The sequence below is a fragment of the Pleuronectes platessa genome, unplaced genomic scaffold, assembly GCF_947347685.1.
Source record: "Pleuronectes platessa unplaced genomic scaffold, fPlePla1.1 scaffold_151, whole genome shotgun sequence".
NCBI lineage: Eukaryota > Metazoa > Chordata > Actinopteri > Pleuronectiformes > Pleuronectidae > Pleuronectes > Pleuronectes platessa.
The window spans coordinates 66808-78734 of record NW_026519122.1 but is presented as its reverse complement, the minus strand read 5'-3'; the positions used below and the strand labels follow the sequence as shown (position 1 = coordinate 78734).

General features: G+C 44.6%; 1 long non-coding RNA gene across 1 annotated transcript; it reads left to right on the top strand.

Moving 5' to 3' along the window:
* Positions 1-1922: 1922 nt before the first annotated feature.
* On the top strand, positions 1923-2862 carry LOC128436420 (uncharacterized). The gene is made up of 2 exons (XR_008338060.1): positions 1923-2243; positions 2324-2862. It is a non-coding gene; the product is annotated as an uncharacterized LOC128436420 (long non-coding RNA).
* The last annotated feature ends 9065 nt before the right edge of the window (positions 2863-11927 follow it).

Genomic DNA, 11927 nt, shown 5'->3' with positions numbered 1-11927 from the left:
CTGAACAACGTATACTGAATGATTACGGTAAATGAAATGCAGCTACTGAAATACTAATACTGGTTTTGTTGTCCATTACTGATGTAGATTTCAGAGCATGACAGTTATCAGTCGGTTCATTACATTAATATATCATACATTAAACAACCATAGCACACTTTAAGAATCGTAACAATGCAAGCATGTGTAGTGATTAAAAATGGTTCAGAGATGACAGTTAATGTCAATTCGGTTCAACAAGTATCCAGAATAAGACGGGACGGGAGGCTGAGATATCAATACAAAATACAATTTATTTAATAAATGCAAATGATTTAAAACAGACTGCTCAAACAGTAAAGTGACATGTGCAAAGGTTGGAAAGGCTGGCCTGGACTTGATATAAATGACAGTTTAAAATAGAGAGAAATTAGAGGCTCCAGACCCAATTGTACAATGCTGAAATATCATGCATTAAAAACCAAACACAACACACTTTAAGAAAATCACTGCAAACGATATACAACAACAAAATGACAAAAGAGGGCCTCTACTTTATGGAGCCAATAATTCACCACCATTAAAGTCACTACCGCTGAATTGCACAGTCCCAGTCAACCATATATATTGCACCTTGCAATAGAACAAAACAAAACACAAAGAAACAAATAATCAAACCAAATAATCTAAATAAAATCTAAAGTGGGAAAAAACCGTGACCGTAACTATTTAGCTGGAGGCAGCCCTATAAAACAAACATGTTATAGTTAGGTCACACAATTTAAACACATTTATAATATTTAAAAACATTTACAAACATAAAAACACATCCTTATCTCATACTTTTACTTCATTAAAATAAAGCAGGGACAGCGTGCATCCACGGTGACGCCGTCACAGTCGCACACAGACACAGCTTCACGCTGGGCTCTAAGGACAAACTTCAGTTACAATTTGCGGACACTTTCTCTGTGATCGCCGTTAACATTATATAACTTCCAGCAACTTACTGCGACAAACAATTGCGACCACACGTGCTGCGCTCACGCTAAACTTCCGCACACACCCACAGGACCGGCAGTGGGGAGAGAGAGAGAGAGGACAAGGGAGAGTGCTAAGGTGTCCCTAAATAAACTCCTCCGCCTCCTTGCAGCCTATAGGAGTTGCCGTCCTGTCAGGTTAATTAACACATCCAGAGCGGGGAAAATGACACTGCTAAAAGTATAAAACTTTATTAAGAACTGACCCGCTACACATGTAATAGCGACCCAGCGCGCAGAGCCACCCAGCGCAGAGCGCATAGAGCGCACAGGAGATCACTAACAAGAAATGTAGAAACTTTCCAAATAATATCCCAGAGTGGAGGCAAGGATCCACTGATGTGAGGGAATCGGTCCGATGCTCTAAATGGATAAATACTGCCGTGACACCGATGCGGGGTTCTGCACGATTTGTGCATGCGAATGGAAGGATGAGGAGGAAGCGAGGGTTCAGCAATTTCTGATCTCACACATTGTGTTATCCACAGCAGCAGCGGCAGAGTATCAGTGTATTTTCTTTATTAGTGACATCACTGCTGTCCTATAAAGTCGCTCTTCACCTCCACCTCACTAACAAACAACTCGATGTCAGTGTCAGAAAGTTTCACTTCCTCTTCACATCGCTTGATGCCGTGCCTCGGTCAGGACTCACGGTGGAAACCCATTGGTCGGATTCATAATTTAATATTCGTGACGTGCTTTGCATTGACCGTTTATAGTAGAAATTGGGGGGGTGGAGGGCGGATTTGGAGTTGAGGTTTTGCGTGTGCATGTGTAGCAGGATGGGCCTTTAATTAGTGCTGCAGTACCGGCCCATCACGGTTGGTTGCGCTGTCTATAAAGGTGAGTGGTTGTGCACTGGGAGCCCTCTTGCCTTGGAGCTCCAGACTGCCCCGCCTCCTGTTATCACCGCACCTGGCCGCCTCACCTGGTCGCCTTTTTTTAGCTGGGTCGTGCAGCTCGCCGTTGTTTGGTATGTAGTAGTTGTTTGCGTCTGTGTACCTTCTAAACTTTGCACAAGTCCTCAACACTGGCTTCCATCCCTCAGGCAGTTCCGGGTCTTCCTTCTCCCGTATCGGCCCCAATTGTAGGGCATGCGAGTGTTTTCCTCCTCTGCCGGTTGCAGCGGGGAGCGATCAGCTGATCGATCGAGTTGCACGTAATTGTGCTGCTCGATGCAAGCGATCCCCTTCCTCCCCTTTGATGTTCATTCAACTCCTGACGGTATGTGGATAAGATGACGTTAACTCAAGTTACCACAGTTGTTGTTCAGCTTCTAGAACAAATGTATTTTTCTATGGCAGGGTTGACGTGTGTGTGGGCGGTTTCTGCCAGCACGTTTTTCCCCCCCTCTTCACGCTGCTGTTGGCCGGCTGCTGTTTTGCCCACTGGCTTATATAGCCAACACATCCATCCTACTCTGCATCTCCTACTGTGCTGTACCTACCATCGAGTATGGTGACTGCTGCCTCATCTTCAGTCTCATCTTAATCTATTCAGTTAACCGACTTCTAACTGATCTTATTGATGATATTATTTGTGTTTTGTGGTTTGCTTTGCATGTTTTTGGTTTAATCCGTTTTCTTAGTTATTTTGGTTTGGCTTAATTGCTTTACCTATTTATTTGGATTTATCAGTTTGGATAAATCTCCATTACTTTTGATTTAATTTCTTTGTTAGTTTTCTTTTGTTTGCATTTATTGAGTTTATTTGCCCTCCCTTATTTGTATTTTGTGTGTGTGTGTGTGTGTTCGCTTTAGTGTGGTTGGGTGAACATATTTTATTGCGAAGTCATGTTTAAAGACTGTATATATTAATTAAAAGGAATTGAAATTGTATGTTGGACCCAGTCTCAAGCTTTCATTAGTAAGGAACTTGTGTGCTTTAACTTTAAGGTTAATCTAACTCTCCAGGTGAAATTACTGGGGTGGCGTTGCTGGCAATTTGTCACTAGTTCAAACTAAAACTTCATCTTATTAGTTCCTCGAACGTCGAATGCCACACATGGTTTTATAAATCGGAATTAGCTTTGGCGTACTCAATTTCATGCTTTTTTATTTAGAATGTGCACCGCCCGCAGGATGTGCGCACACAGTTTTTTTTATTACTTTGATCTAATTAAATTATCATATATATATATATTTTTTTATGTGCGCCCCAGGACATGCGCCGCAGCACGCGTCCGTAGGATGTGCGCGCGCAGTTTTTATATAAATTTGATTTAATTTAATTTTTCTATTTTTTATTTAGGATTTTTCGGCAGCCGCAGGATGTGCGCGCACAGTTTTTTTATTCATTTGATTTAATTAAATTGTTATATATTTTTTTTTATTTATGTGCGCCCCAGGATATGCGCCGCAGGACGCGCCCGTAGGATGTGCGGGCGCGTTTCCCGTTCTGCTGATATTTTAATTTAACTGACAGGACAGTGATTCTTATAGGCTGCAGGGCTTTGGCGACATCTATTTAGGGACACCGTAGCGCTCCCTCTCGCCCTCTCTCTCTCTCTCCACTGCCGTTTCTGTGTGTGTGAGTAAGTGCAGCGTGGCCGCAGCAGGTGAGGACGCAAATTGTTTGTTGCGAGCCAGCGTATAAATGAGCGCTGTAATCTTCAGTCATACGAAAAACTATAGGCCCTCTTCTGTAATCCAGGAGAAAACATGGGTTCAACTCAGTTGATACCCACCCCCCAAATCGGGCTGGAACATCAACAAGAAGATCTTAAGACACTTTACAAGGAACAGTTCTGAACCGCAGTCTGACTTTTTGTAACGTGATGGTTTTCACGGAGACTTGGCTCGACCCCTCGATCCCGGACTCCGCCATGGTTCCCGAGGGGGTCTCCATTCAGCGTCAGGACCGGACAACACACTCTGGGAAGAGCAAGGGAGGAGGTGTCTGCTGCATGGAGAACAATGTGTGGTGCTCAGATGTGGAGATTATTTCTTCGGGCTGTTCTCCGGACCTGGAGCAGCTCGTGATCAGATGCCGACCTTATTACATCCCGAGGGAGTTTACATCGGTCGTTATAACAGCGGTGCACATTCCGCCACATGCCGACATCAGGCCCTGGACGAGCTGCATGAAGCTGATGTCCTGACTCCTGCGCGGATGCAACTTCCGTCCGTCCGCTCACTTTATACTCCCCGTAGACCGGCGGCGAGGACACGGTCTTATTAATTTAATGTAATAGCAGCATGATGACAGTCAGTTCCTATAAATTAAACTCATCTTTACCAAAACCTTGGTTCCATGTGTTGATGTGATATTCTGAACAACGTATACTGAATGATTACGGTATGAAATGCAGCTACTGAAATACTTGCTGTTTTTTTGTTGTTAGAAACAAAGTTGTCCATTACTGATGTAGATTTCAGAACATGACAGTTATCAGTCTGTTCATTACATTTGATAAAACAAATGAACCTTGTAAAACACTTGGAGAAATGATGCAAGTATCAGGACAAAACATTAATCCCACAAAGAGAATGTATAACACGTGATAATTAAAAACAACATGAAATATTCCTTTCTTTATTCATTTTGAATGGTCCTGGTCAAATAAGACTGCCTCTATCAGACGAATCTCTTTAAAACTATTAATTCAACAACACAAGCTCTGCAACTTGATTACATGGAAGATCAACAAGTGACATTCATGAAGTAAATACATCCAATAACTGATCCTAATTTCTAACAGAGAGAAATAAAGAGATCAAATCCTACATTGGATTACGTGCCCTTGGACAAGGGAGCATGTTCCCTTTTGTGTACATGGAAAGGAAGCATACCCATATTTGGAAATGAATTGATTAATATTTAGTGGACAGGAGAAGAACAATATGATTACATGTACAAAATTAAAGAGACAAATTGACAAATGACCTAGGGAGAGAGCTCTCACTGACCTATATGAAACTCCACTCAAAGTCTACAAGGTTGATTGAGACAGATTTCTTCTGAATGTCTCTTCCTGTCCTCTTGGAGACGAGTCCCACAAACAGCTCTTGTTCCTCTTGATTCAGAAGAAGCTGCAGAACACAGGAATCTGAGATTAGAGGTTGAGAAGAAATAAAGTCTCTGATATATGATGTCTATACAAGTGTTTATGAAGTTAGGGTTGAAAATACATGGGAGAAAATCTACTCAGACTTGTGTTAAACAAATAAACGCTTCAATCACATAAACTGTGGCTTCAACATTTTAATATTAGAGGTTAAGCAGAAACTTCCTCACGTATATCTTAGTCATACTTTTAAAGTGTGACTAAGTTATAACATTTGTTATAAAAGTCGTTTTAGGTTAGTTGTTTCATTTCATCATCAACGCGTCAGATACAGAGGAAGACGTAGCGGGTCTAGCCGCGCGTGTTGGTGTCTGCTCCTTCTGCTTCAGAGGAGAGGAGCGGAAGAGGATTGATATCAACAGACTGAGTTCACAACACTTCATGTCGTACTTGGTGACACGTGCTGAGAGACTGGATCCACTGATGTGAGGGAATCGGTCAGATGCTCTAAATGGATAAATACTGCCGTGACACCGATGCGGGGTTCTGCACGATTTGTGCATGCGAATGGAAGGATGAGGAGGAGGAAGCGAGGGTTCAGCGATTTCTGATCTCCCACATTGTGTTATACACAGCAGCAGCGGCAGAGTATCAGTGTATTTTCTTTATTAGTGACATCACTGCTGTCCCATAAAGTCGCTCTTCACCTCCACCTCACTAACAAACAACTCGATGTCAGTGTCAGAAAGTTTCACTTCCTCTTCACATAGCTTGATGCCGTGCCTCGGTCAGGACTCACGGTGGAAACCCATTGGTCGGATTCATAATTTAATATTCGTGACGTGCTTTGCATTGACCATTTATAGTAGAAATTGGAGCTGTGGAGGGCGGATTTGGAGTTGAGGTTTTGCGTGCGCATGGTTTTGTAAATCGGAATTAGCTTTGGCGTACGCCATTTCATGCTTTTTTATTTAGAATGTGCACACTTTTTTTATTAATTTGATACAATTGTTTTTATTTTTTATGTTTTATTTTTAAATATATTTTTTATTTATGTGCGCCGCAGGATGTGCGCGCACAGTTTTTTTATTAATTTGATTTAATTGTATTTATTTTTTATTTATGTGCGCCGCAGGATGTGCGCGCGCAGTTTTTTTCATACCTTAAAGAGCTCATTATCATTCCTTATTAGCGTATGATAGCCTTTTTGTAACACTTCTGAATATAATTTATTTTTTAAGTTTCAGAAACGTCTTCTAGGATTTTTCACTCAAACCGTTATTAAGTTTGAATTTAATGAAACTTCTTTTACATTTAAAAAAAAAGAAGCATTTTCTGTATTATTATTTTTTACGTTATCAGGCTTTGTTCCTTTGACGTATGTCACTGCAGGTCACCAAGGCAACAGCCTTATACATTTGAAGTCTGTCGTTACTTAAACGTCAGTTTTCATTTTTCACTCAGTTGTCTTCTCACTATTGGCTGGTTGCGCCGGAACTTGTTTCCTGCTCCTGAACTTGTTTCTTGCTCCTGAACTTGTTTCTTGCTCCTGAACTTGTTTCTTGCACCGGAACTTGTTTCTTTGGATTTGCCTTGAAGACAACTTCGATTTATTGGAATCAACATGATCCCAAAACAAAATAAAAGCGTGGAATTAACTTGCAAGCCAGCTCCTCTTCTGCTGGGAGAGATGAGGAAGAAGTCCGTCAGCTGCTTCACCGAAAACTTTCAAGCTTTCATGACGGATCTGAGTCACGAGGAGTTGGACGGTGAGGAGTATGGAGCCAGAACAGTCTCAAAAGGATTAAATGCACACAGAAATGAATACATGCACAAAAAAGATCCACAAATACATTTTCAATGCACACACAAATGTTTCATTCCATATATAAGTAAAAAAAATTCACATGTAAAATATAAGATTCATAAACATATTTCCGATGCACACACAAATAGAAAAAAAATTCACAAATATATGCATGTAAAGGTATTTGCAATCTTCATCAAATACATATTTGGAGCTTGTTACATTCATATATAAACTGTTGGACCTGCATTTACAAAGTGCTTTTAATTTGTAAACCTCGCTGCATTTGTGTGTGAGACTTTTGAGACTTTTGAGACTCCCCTGACGCGACTCTGTTTCACGAATGCATTTTTTCTAAGAGGGGATCGTCTGTAGCCAATCAGATGTCTCACTCCTGTACAGCCAATCACGTGAGTGCCATTACACGACGTCATTAAAACGCCCGCAGGCAGCCTGGAGGTTTTTAGCCCGCCAGCCAATAGACATAGAATTAGTAGACGCTGATCCCCGGCTCCTCACACACAGTGAACGATGACAACAGAAAAGGGCTGTTGATGACGCGACAGTTTTGCTGAAATAAAGTGACACCCAGCGGGTCAAAGTGCTTATGTTATCGTGTCTTAACGCAGCGGTTCCCCGGTCTTGTTTCCAAACTGCGTTGCTAATTCAACAGCTGCAACAGCTTGAAGCTACACGGAGGCAGCTAGCTTCCCCCCCAGCTTCCACACACAGTCAGCACGGACACCCGATACTAACTACTACCAAGTGTTTGCTTCTAACCTGACGGTGTTTGAGAAACAGTGTCATGAGAGCCTTGGGATTAAGTAAGCGGGTTTTGGCGCTGTTCCCACCGCAGTTAGCATGGTGGCTAGCCCGCTATCCCCGTTATCAAAGTTCGTTATAACCGTATGTGACCGTACACACATGAAGTGCTCTAACCAGCCACAGTCAGCCGGACAACGCCGCTGATTAGTGTGACAAGTGTGTTGAGCCAGCGGCGTTGAAAATGTATTTGTGGATCTTTTTTGCGCATGTATTCATTTCTGTGTGCATTTAATCCTTTTGAGACTGTTCTGGCTCCATAGCGGAGCAGTTGCAGGAAATGGTTGAGCTCGTTTTCAAGAGGGCCGTGCAGAAGCCACACTCTGCTGCAGTCTTCGCCGAGCTGTGCCAGCACCTCTCAACAGTAAGTGATGCATCTAGATAGATAGATAGATAGATAGATAGATTACTTTATTCATCCCGAGGGGAAATTAAGTCGTCATAGCAGCCGGTACATTTGAATACAATAAAATACAATACAATAGAATAAAATATACAATATAAAATATTGCGGTAGAAAGAATAAAAACAGAAACACAAGATAAAATAGGTAGATAAGGTGCAGTGGCAGATGATGGTAATAGTACTGATGATATGATGGTAATGTTATTGTTAGACAGTATATCAAAAATAGTACAGTATATATAGTATATAATATATATTTATATATGATAGTAATTATACCAATATAATAGCAGTATATAGTAATAATAGCAGCAACAGTATATATAATAATAATAATAGTAAAATATAATATTAATAACATGTACACATGTATAAATAAAATATGTGTATATAGACTTATATATACAAAGAATATACAAAGAGTATGATATAATATATGATATATAGTACGGGTATAAATATAAGTATTTGGCGATACAATAGATAATATAATATACTGTGAGTGTAAGAATATGTAGACAGAGTGTGCAAAAGACAATATTATTGTATAAAATGATGAATTGAGACAGGTATATTTAGTGCAGTTCTGTGATGGTGGCTCTGACAGAGGTAGATGAGTTGTATAGTCTTATTGCGGTTGGGAGGAACGATTTCCTGTATCGTTCCTTAGAGCAGCGGGGTTGAATGAGTCTGTGGCTGAAGCTGCTCCTTAGCTTGTCTAGTGTTTTGTGGAGGGGGTGAGAGGGATTGTCCATGATTGCCAGCAGTTTTGCCAGCATCCTGTCCTCCACCACCTCCTCCAGGGTGACAAGCTTAGAGCCAACCACAGACTCTGCCTTCCTAATCAGTTTTTTCAGTTTGTTGGCGTCCTTAGCCTTGATGCCCGCACCCCAGGACACCACAGCAAAGAAGATGGTGCTCGCCACAACAGACTTATAAAACATCTGCAGCATCTTGTTGCAGACGTTGAAGGACCTGAGCCTCCTCAGGAAATAAAGCCGGCTCAGGCCCTTCTTGTAGACGGCCTCTGTGTTGGTGGACCAGTCCAGTTTATTGTCTAGTGTGACACCCAGGTACTTGTAAGCAGGGACCACCTCCACAGCCGTCCCACCGATGCAGACAGGAGAGGGCAGGGGCTTGGTCCTCCTGAAATCCACCACCATCTCCCTCGTCTTCGCCACGTTGAGCTGCATGCGGTTCTCCCCACACCACTTCACAAAGCGGTCAACCAGGTCCCTGTACTCAGCCTCCCCTCCGCCCTCAACACACCCCACAATGGCCGTGTCATCAGAGAACTTCTGCAGATGACACGTCTCTGTGCAGTGCTTAAAGTCAGCAGTGTATGTGGTGAAGAGGAAGGGGGACAGCACAGTTCCCTGGGGGGCCCCGATGTTACTGATCAGATGATCAGACACACAGTTCTGTAATCTCACAAACTGTGGTCTGCCCGTCAGATAGTCATCGACCCAAGCGATGAGGGGAGCACTCACCTGCGTGCCCTCCAGTTTGGCCTTCAGCAGTGGGCTGGATGGTATTGAAGGCGCTGGAGAAGTCGAAAAACATGATCCGGACTGAGGTGTTGGGTCTGTCCAGGGAGGAGTAAGCCTTCTGCAGCAGGTAGATGATTGCATCATCAACCCCAACATGGGGCTGATATGCAAACTGCAGGGGGTCTTGTGATGGGCACACCAGCGGTCTGAGGTGGGCCAGGACCAGTCTTTCCATGACCTTCATGATGTGAGAGGTCAGTGCCACCGGCCTGTAGTCCTCCAGTGCAGCAGGACGTCCTTTTTTGGGCACTGGGACCAGGCAGGATGTTTTCCAGAGCACTGGCACTCTCTGAAGGTGTAGGCTCAGGTTGAAGAGGTGCTGGAGAACTCCACAGAGCTGGCTGGAACAGGCCTTCAGCAAACGAGGGCTGATGCGGTCCGGCCCCGCAGCTTTCCTCGGTTTGAGCCTCTCCAGCTCTCTCCTCACCTGGCTGGCTGTGATGTGGAGTCCAGACTGGGGGGTGGGGGATGTCAGCGATGGGTTTGAGGGTGGTGCAGAGATGTTTGTGTTGCAGGAGGTGGTGGGGGGCTGTGGGGGATGTGAGGATGTCCTGGGGGTGGGAGGTGTGAGAAGGTCTGTGGTAAAGGCCAGCGGGGGGGTGGGGGGAGATGGTGACTGGGGTGGTGGGGGGCAGGGGGTGATGGGGGGAGGTGGGGGGTTGTTGCTCAGAGACGCAGTAGAGGCAGTCGTAGAGTCAGTGGAGGCAGTGGATGGTCCGCTGGGGGCTGGGGGTTTGGAGTTGAACCTATTGAAGAACGTGTTCAGCTCATTCGCACGTCGTTCATCCCCAGCTGCTCCCCCATCTCTCCTCTTGAAACCAGTGATCTCCTTCATACCACTCCAGACGTCCCTGGTGTTGTTTTCCTCCAGTTTGTGCTCCAGTTTTCTTCTGAAGTTGTCCTTGCTCTCCCTGATGCTGCGCTTGAGCTCCCTTTGAACCCGTTTGAGTTCTGCTCTGTCCCGTGATCTAAAGGCCCTCTTCTTCTCATTGAGAAGGGCCTTCAGGTCGCTTGTAACCCACGGCTTGTTATTTGGGTAACAGCGGACCTCTTTAGTGGGGATGGTGTTATCGATGCAGAACCCAATGTACTCAGAGACACAGTCAGTCAGGCCATCAATGTCCTCACCATGTGGCTCATACAGAGCATCCCAGTCTGTGGCCTCCAGGGCCCCACGCAGTGTTTCCATGGCCTCATGAGACCATTTCCTCACTGTCCTCACTGTGACTGGGTGCTGCTGAATCACAGGCTTGTAAGATGGTGAGAGCAGGACTAGGTTGTGGTCTGACCTGCCAAGTGGTGGCAGGGCAGTGGAGCTGTATGCATCCTTAACATTTGCATATAGGTCCAAAGTCTTATTTTCCCGGGTGGCACATTTTACAAACTGGAAGAAGGTTGGGAGTGTGGATGAGAGGGAAGCATGTTTAAAGTCACCTGTGATGATGATGAAGGCCCCGGGGTGTTGTGTCTGTAATCCTGCAGTCACAGTGTGGATGACGTCACACGCTGCTTCTGCGTTCCCAGATGGAGGAATGTAAACATTGATGGCGAAAACACTGGTAAACTCCCTCGGCAAATAATATGGACGAAGTCCGACGGCGACGAGCTCGATGTCCGGGCTGCAGACACGATGTTTAACGGTGACGTGCCCGGGGTGACACCACCTGTTGTTCACGAGCACGGCGAGTCCCCCTCCTTTCTTCTTGCCGGTCGCGATGGTGTCTCTGTCGGCTCGAACCGTCTGGAAGCCAGGAATGGTGACGTTGGAGTCCGGTATCTGCTCGTGCAACCACGTTTCCGTGAGACACACAATACTGGACTCCCTGTACTCCCTCTGTGTCCTGATGAGCGCTTCCAGTTCGTCCACTTTATTTGCCAGCGACCTGACGTTTCCAGTGATTACTGCAGGGATGAAGGGCTTAAACTTCCTCTTCTCCTTCCTCCGTTTAAGCCCCGCTCTGCAGCCCCGCCGTCTCCTCTTTAGTTCCTCCGGGATGGTGGGTCTCTCTCCGGCCAAGAGGGTAGTGTGCCTCAGGGCGATCAGCTGGTCGCGGGTGTAAACAATGCCGGCGTGTGTTGCAGGCATTCTCCCAGTGATCCGAAGAGACCGAAGTGCGGTTAAAAGTTATAAAAAGTGTCCAATAAATTTCAAAAGCATCTCGTCATTGTGCGGGACGGAGATGCACAGAGCAGTGCAAAAATAAATATAAAAAACAAATCGCAAACGTTATAAAAACACAAAAAAACCGACAGTAGTACCAGGAGCTGCTACGACAGGCACCCGTTAGTACGGCGCCATGTTGCACTGGAAGCTACTT